General features: G+C 38.9%; 1 long non-coding RNA gene across 1 annotated transcript; it reads right to left on the reverse strand.

Annotated features, from left to right (window-relative positions):
- Window positions 1-5,917: 5,917 nt before the first annotated feature.
- Window positions 5,918-6,746, reverse strand: LOC125292946. The gene is made up of 2 exons (XR_007193303.1): window positions 6,408-6,746; window positions 5,918-6,304 (listed from the first exon to the last, which is right to left on the reverse strand). It is a non-coding gene; the product is annotated as an uncharacterized LOC125292946 (long non-coding RNA).
- Window positions 6,747-6,887: the final 141 nt, after the last annotated feature.

Here is a 6,887-nt window from a genome sequence, read left to right on the forward strand (position 1 = left end):
TTACATGTTGACAATGAGTAGTTTTGGTTGTTGTTGGTTGCGTTATTGCATCACTTTTATGCCTCCAATGCGAAATTGTTCCCTCACGATTGGAAGCTCCTGTAGCCGCATACGCATTTCAAAACATCGCAACGTTAAATGCCACAAAAAGCCATTTGTGAATAGGTCTTAGTGAGTTAGGAGTCCTCTCGACTTCTTTTAAGCTGTCCCAGACTTAGGTGCTACTTTTAGGTCTAAAATGCTTCGTAAATTACTTTTAGTGAAAAAAATTAGGAGTCCTAAAGTTAGGAGTGACACACCCATTATTTTTAGGAGTTGCTCCTAAATTCGCCACTTAGGAGCTACTTTTAGCCTTAAAATTCTTTGTGAATATGGCCCCAGGTGAAAATCTCATCCACTACCTCAGTATTTTTTGTTTTATTTGACTTGATTTAGGTGAAAAATATTTAGCTATTATTTATGATTGATTTTAATTATTGAAATGTCTATAGTGTTAAGATTTTTAAAAAATAGTCATTTTAAAATTGAATAATTGTATTAATCTTGACAAGGACCATCCTCCAGCTTTCTTTGCTCACAGGGGCTTTGAAAAATCAGGTTGCCCTCCAAGCCACTGCAAATCATTCAAACTTCGACACATTGACACATTGTAGGCCTAATTTACAATGTTAATATCTCCTTGAGCAAGTGCCTAAAAGGATTGTGTCCGTGATCTTTAGTGAGAATATTCAAGGGAAAGTACTATTTCAAAAAGAGAGTGTGAGTCAAAGTAGTGTGTGATCAGAAAGAAAATCAAGCACTATCCCAGTAGTTATAGTTAAGTGAATTGTGCCACATGATTTAATCATGTTCTGTGTACAGGGCTCTGGCCCTGAAACACCAGCAGTTAATGGGTATTGTGTATGATTGTAACTATCTTAAATGACTTGGTGCTATTTCCATAGTTTCTACCGTTTTAAATTAACTTAAATGTCTTGGTGCTACTCGGATATTTTCTACTGTTTTTAGTTATTTACATTTGGTTTGTCTGTGTTTAATTATTTGCAATAGAATGTTAGAACACATAGCTGTGTTTGCCTTTGCCTTGTGTTTGCAAGATGTTGAATAAATATCCTGCACTGTGAATGTTGTCCTGTCTATTAATCATATATGGTATTCTCACTGTATGACACAGTATTACTTTTTCTTTGTTAAATGCCATCATTTCAGACTAATCCAGGTGATGCAACTAGTAGCCTTGCTTACAATATAAAGTTTTATCAAAATGCATCACTCTTGAAAGATATATAGGGTGATATCAGCTAAATTGGGCCACTTTTTGGTAAATCAGTTGGGAAAATAATATAATACTATATATGCCTTTTCCAAGTGTTTTTATGATTACTAATGACTGTTTTTGGTCATTTTGTGTTGAAATTATGTAATAAAATATAATTATTTAGGCCCTACAGTTCTTGAAACGTCAACTGTGCCAACTTTTTTAAGCAGTTTCAGGTAAAATGGGCCAGAATCTAAGGTAAAATTGGCCAGCTGTTTCAGGTAAGCATTCGGCCAGTCAAAATGCAAAGGGAATGGTAATTTATCATCAATTTTAATGTGTTTAAAGAGTGGTTAGTGGTGTTCGTTGATTATTAAAAGCAAATATATCGGCGCAATGTATGATTTCCAGCCGTCTTATTATGACCGCCGCGCAGCGGTCATATAGGTTTAGTCAGATTTTTTTTTTTTTTTTTTTTTTCTTTTTCTTTTTTCTTTTTCGCATGCCCAAATTTCCGTCAATGATTCCCGGGACACTGAAAGACCGGGGTACACGAAACTTGGTGGACATGTAACCCCACATGGATAGCATGGAACCATCGTTTTTCGTTTTGATCTGTAGCCCCCCCGCTGAATTGGACCCCGAAAAGGAGGGTGGGGCAGACACAGTTTTCTGTGAATATCTCGAAAACCGTAGGGTTTAGGAGGACCATTTTTTTTTTTGTATGTTGATCTCAAGGGGCCATGTCAACCCATTCCATAACCACTCATTTCATGTATAGCGCCACCTAGTTAAACACAAAAAAAGTAAAAAAATGAGGTGGTGTAATTGAAGGTATCTGTGACCTAACATAGTCAAAACTGCACGAAATTGGAAGTGTAGGATCATTATGACACCCTCTGTATGCACGCCAAGTTTTGTGGAATTCCGTTCATGGGGGCCACACAATAAATTAATTTATGTTACTATACACCAACTGGCCTGTAGGTGGCCGGAGACAGTTTTCTGTGAATATCTCGAGAACCGTAGGGGCCTAGGAGGTCCACCTTTTTTTTGTATGTTGGTCTTAAGGGGCATGTCAACCCATCCCATTACCACTTATTTTATGTATGGCGCCACCTAGTTAAAAATAAAAAAGCAAAAAATTAGGTGTTTTCATCTCAATATCTCTGGCTGACAAGGTCAAAACTGCACGAAATTAAAAGTGTAGGATCATTATGACACCCTCTGAATGCATGCCAAGTTTTGTGTACTTTCGTTCATGGGGGGCCTTACAATAAAATAATTTATGTGTACATTTAGTGGCGATACACCAACAAGGATTCGGGACACTGAAAGACCGGGGTACACAAAACTTGGTGAGCATGTACCCCACATGGATAGCATGGAACCGTCATTTTTCGTTTTCATCTGCAGCCCCAGTTCTCTGTGCTGGACTGGACCCCATAAAAGGAGGGTATGGCAGACACAGTTCTCTGTGAATCTTTTATGGTATGTTGGTCTCAAGGGCCCACATCAACCTGGCTCATAATCACTCATTTGTGATTTGCCCCCTGCACTCATTTGTGATTTTTTACTGCAGGTACGTTAATCTTGTAATATCAATAAGGACCTAGGTAATGTTACCATTAGCGTTGGTTGAGTGATGGAGGCATTTGATTTATTGCAATTATAGAAAACTATAAATGCGGTTATACCAAGCAAATGTATAGCAGCACTGTTTGTATCTTTCGACTGTCATTTATTGCACGTGCTACAAAATCATTCTGTGCAATGGAAGATTTACCAACGTTACACTGGTCTGATACAGTTTTGCCTATACATGCGTGAGACTGAGACGCCTGTTTATTTTGTTTTAAGTGCGTGCAGGGTGTGAGAGGGGAATCGATGTGCTTTGATTACAGCTTGGTAGTTGTAGTCTGTGAAATTAAAAAGCGATGTGTGTGAAGTATCCAAACAATGACACCTTCATTTCATTATGGCTGCTTTAGCAAAACACCTTAAGCTACTGTGTAGTGGGTCCCATTTAGAAGTGGCTACTTCATTCGCGCTTTCTTTGACTCATGGAGCTGCGTGAATGTTATTACAACTTTTCGCCACGATATGACAGTTTAAGTCCGCTTGATACTGTAAAGGCGTAAGCCATTGGTTTCAAAGGAGATTTTATTTGTGTAGCCAGCATAGCCTATTGACAATTTATGTTGTCAATAGGCCTACCTTATAATCCTACCTGTAGCTTAGGGAAGCTAACAACTTTCTATTAGGATCTAGTTTGTTAGTTACCGTTTTGTCATAACTCCCTGATGCATTTTGCATTTAGAATAGCCAGAGCGTGTATATCTCAATCGGAAAATTAAACAATATCGGTGCCTATGGACTAGGCTGGGTGAACCCAGCCTGATCTGCCCGCTATTTATTTTTGATTTCTTAAAAGATTGAGCTTGGTCTGATGAAAGCCAGACTAGCCATGGACCTCAGTTAAACAATGCAAGGGAACATGAATCAGCCTATATTTGCACTAACAATAACGGACAAAAGCTCTTCAACTTTGGCCCGTTAAAATGTGTATGAACAGTCTAGCGGCGCATTTCATCAAGGCCCATTTGGACATGTCAGTTATTTGCACCACTGGTTAGATGTAAAACAGCATTTTCGTTTCCGACTAGGCTACTGTTACTTAATTTGTGCATTAACAATAACGTTTTCAGACTACTGTTACTTAATTTGTGCATTGACAATAAAGTATTACATGAACTAAAGATGACTAAAATCTTATGTAGAAGAAGAAACATTCACAAAAAAAATCCATCCATCCAAAAATGACCTTTGTTTTTGATAGCTGTTGAAAACGGCATGGAACTGACAGAGATGTTTTTGTTTATAAATACATAAAAAATAAATAAATAAATAACATTATGCTGATACCTTTTGCTTTTCCCAAATACAATGTAGCCGACAGGTGTAAGTGACCTTTCATCAATCCAGTTGCAATGGATGAACTGTGATGAACTGCCCTACTTGTGATTGTTTAGAGATTTTAAAGGTTTTATAACAATTCTACATCTTCTTTGGCTATTCTACAATCTATTCACCTTTTCAGCACCAGTAGGGTACTTTCTGTGCAGCCGCACACACACACTCAGGCATGCCAAACAAGCATACACAAAAGTTTCAAGAGTGGGGGATGGAGTAAAATATGGAGACAAATTGAAGTGTGATTTATTTTCGCGGAACGGATGTACAGGACTGAGCGGCGGTCATATTTTGTACCGCTATGCGGTACATCTAGTTTGCTATTGTGGAACTATTCACAACCGCTCAATATTTGAACATGAAGCCGACTGTGGCGCAGCTATCAACGTGCAATGAGTCTTCCAACAAAAATCAATGGGATTTTACAAAATGCCAAATAAAACACGACAGAAACTGTATTTCGCTACGCTACTTGTTTTTGAACATCAACGAACACCACTAACCACTCGGTGAGTTGCACAGTTTTGAAAACGAACGTTAAGGGTTGTTTTAGGACATGTTTGAGTAGCCTACAGTATGCCCCAGTATACAGTATGAATAGTAGGCCTAGAAATAGTCAGATATGTTTGCACTTGGATACATTGTTCTTAAATATACTGTAAACAAACTCAAAAAACATCTGGAACAGAGCCATGTTGCATAAATTATGAACACGCATCCATGACCTTTTATTGTGTCCTTCAGTTTCCTCTATTATTCTTCGTTATTGAAACAGGGCCACATAGCCTACATGTGGAAGTAATTGTAGATTGATACAGATCTCAAATGCAGAGTTAACTGTCAAGTCAGAAGTCTTTTACTGAACCAGACTAAGATTAAAGGCTTGGGAAAGCTACATTTCTGTATTGTAACATCTTTATTATTTCAGATCTTTGGAAAAACCTTCCCTAGAGGGCACATGGTAAGGAAGACTGTAGGGCACTACATCTCATTTGACTAGGATTTGCTTTCCTTTCCATTGCAAGGGCACTTCATAGTGCTGCTTTTTTCATGTTTTTTTTTTCTTTTTAGAAAGGCACCTGTAGGGAACTTCAAGTATATTCCATTTTAAGGGCATCTACTACATTTTCCACTGCAGGGGCATCCGGAAAATTCCCTAAATTGAAAGTAGGGACACCCTTTAATTCACTGCATCACATTATATTCACTAAAAGAGCACCTGCGTTGGCACTTCTTTCACATGTAGTACGATTTATAGGGCTGCATTCCATTGCATTCTGTACCGGAAATGACACCCTTTGGAACACTGTCATGTAGAGGCAGCATAGACTGTATAGATATACTGTCTATGAGGGGCAGCATAGAGGGCACCACACTCCATAATAGCACCCTCTTCCAATGGAAGGGCACTAGGAAACGGCAATTAGGCCTATATACCATTTAAGGAGCATCTTAGGGTGTTGCATTACGTTTAGCCTACAACACTAGAAGGTTTTATTGTTTGAAGTGCCACTCTAGAGAGCATTGAAATATTTTTTCTCATGTAGCCTAACTGTGCACACCAGTGGCCTAGGCCTAATCTAACTTTTATTTTTTTTTATGTCAAAAGCAGCATCACGCCCATGCCATCTAAACGACTGTTGACAGTTATTCAACAAATGCACAACGCTGGGTTTAAGACAGAAGTGTGAGTCAGCATAGCTATTTGTTTGTTTTTATTCATTTAGCGACATAGAAATGCCTGAATTATCCCTTTCCCATGGTTTTAACCTTCGTGACAATTGTGAGACTGTTGGTGTTTGTTGGCACGGCCTAATATCCAGATTCTCAATGCCTGGGACTTCTTCACCGGCTTGAATCAGGCGGAGAACGTCTGCAAATGACAGACTGTCATTTCCCTCGCTTTGACGGGAACCGAGAAGCGCTTGTTCGTGGTCGGACTGCCCCATGGGTTTAGTGACCTGATTAATGCCCTCCAAATTACAGGATTCAAAGCAAGCTGCGGTGACGGGTTGCGATTTATGACAGCGACTCCATTGTCTGTAACCCTCCAAATCAACAGGCTCGACGAATCTGTATTAAAAAAAAAAAAACAGAAAAGGAAAATAGACATTTCAGCCAGCACACTGTACACACACTGTAAGAGACTGTCCTGCTATCTGAGGACTTTACAAACCTATTATAATAGAACAATTTCAGCTTCAATATATTTTCTGCTCCCTTGTTCTCTTGGATACTTCTTAAACCTTCCTGAAAATTGGTATTGCTCTCGAAGTCATAAGAATTGAATCGGTGGTAGATAGACTCCATTTAATTTGAGTTTTTGCTGCCGAGATGATTGAACGAGTAGCCTAGGCCTACAACACCTAGGTTGAATATTCCAAAGCAAAAACAACTTAAGGTTTGAAAAGCCTACTATGCATGAAACACCAAGGACCTTTATTTTACTCTTCATCCATGGAAACAGTACATGGAAAGGAAAGAACCAAGAACCGAACCAAAACATATCCGCATCCGCATACGTCAGACACAGGCAGCTCAAAACCAAACGGACAGAAAAGATGGTTGTGCCCCCTTGCGAAGAATCGATGCAATGGATCCTATCCCAAATGTACCAAATAGGCCAATATGTTATTTCTGTACATTGTAGACTACG

The sequence above is a fragment of the Alosa alosa genome, chromosome 4 (assembly GCF_017589495.1).
Source record: "Alosa alosa isolate M-15738 ecotype Scorff River chromosome 4, AALO_Geno_1.1, whole genome shotgun sequence".
In the NCBI taxonomy this organism is placed as follows: Eukaryota; Metazoa; Chordata; class Actinopteri; order Clupeiformes; family Clupeidae; genus Alosa; species Alosa alosa.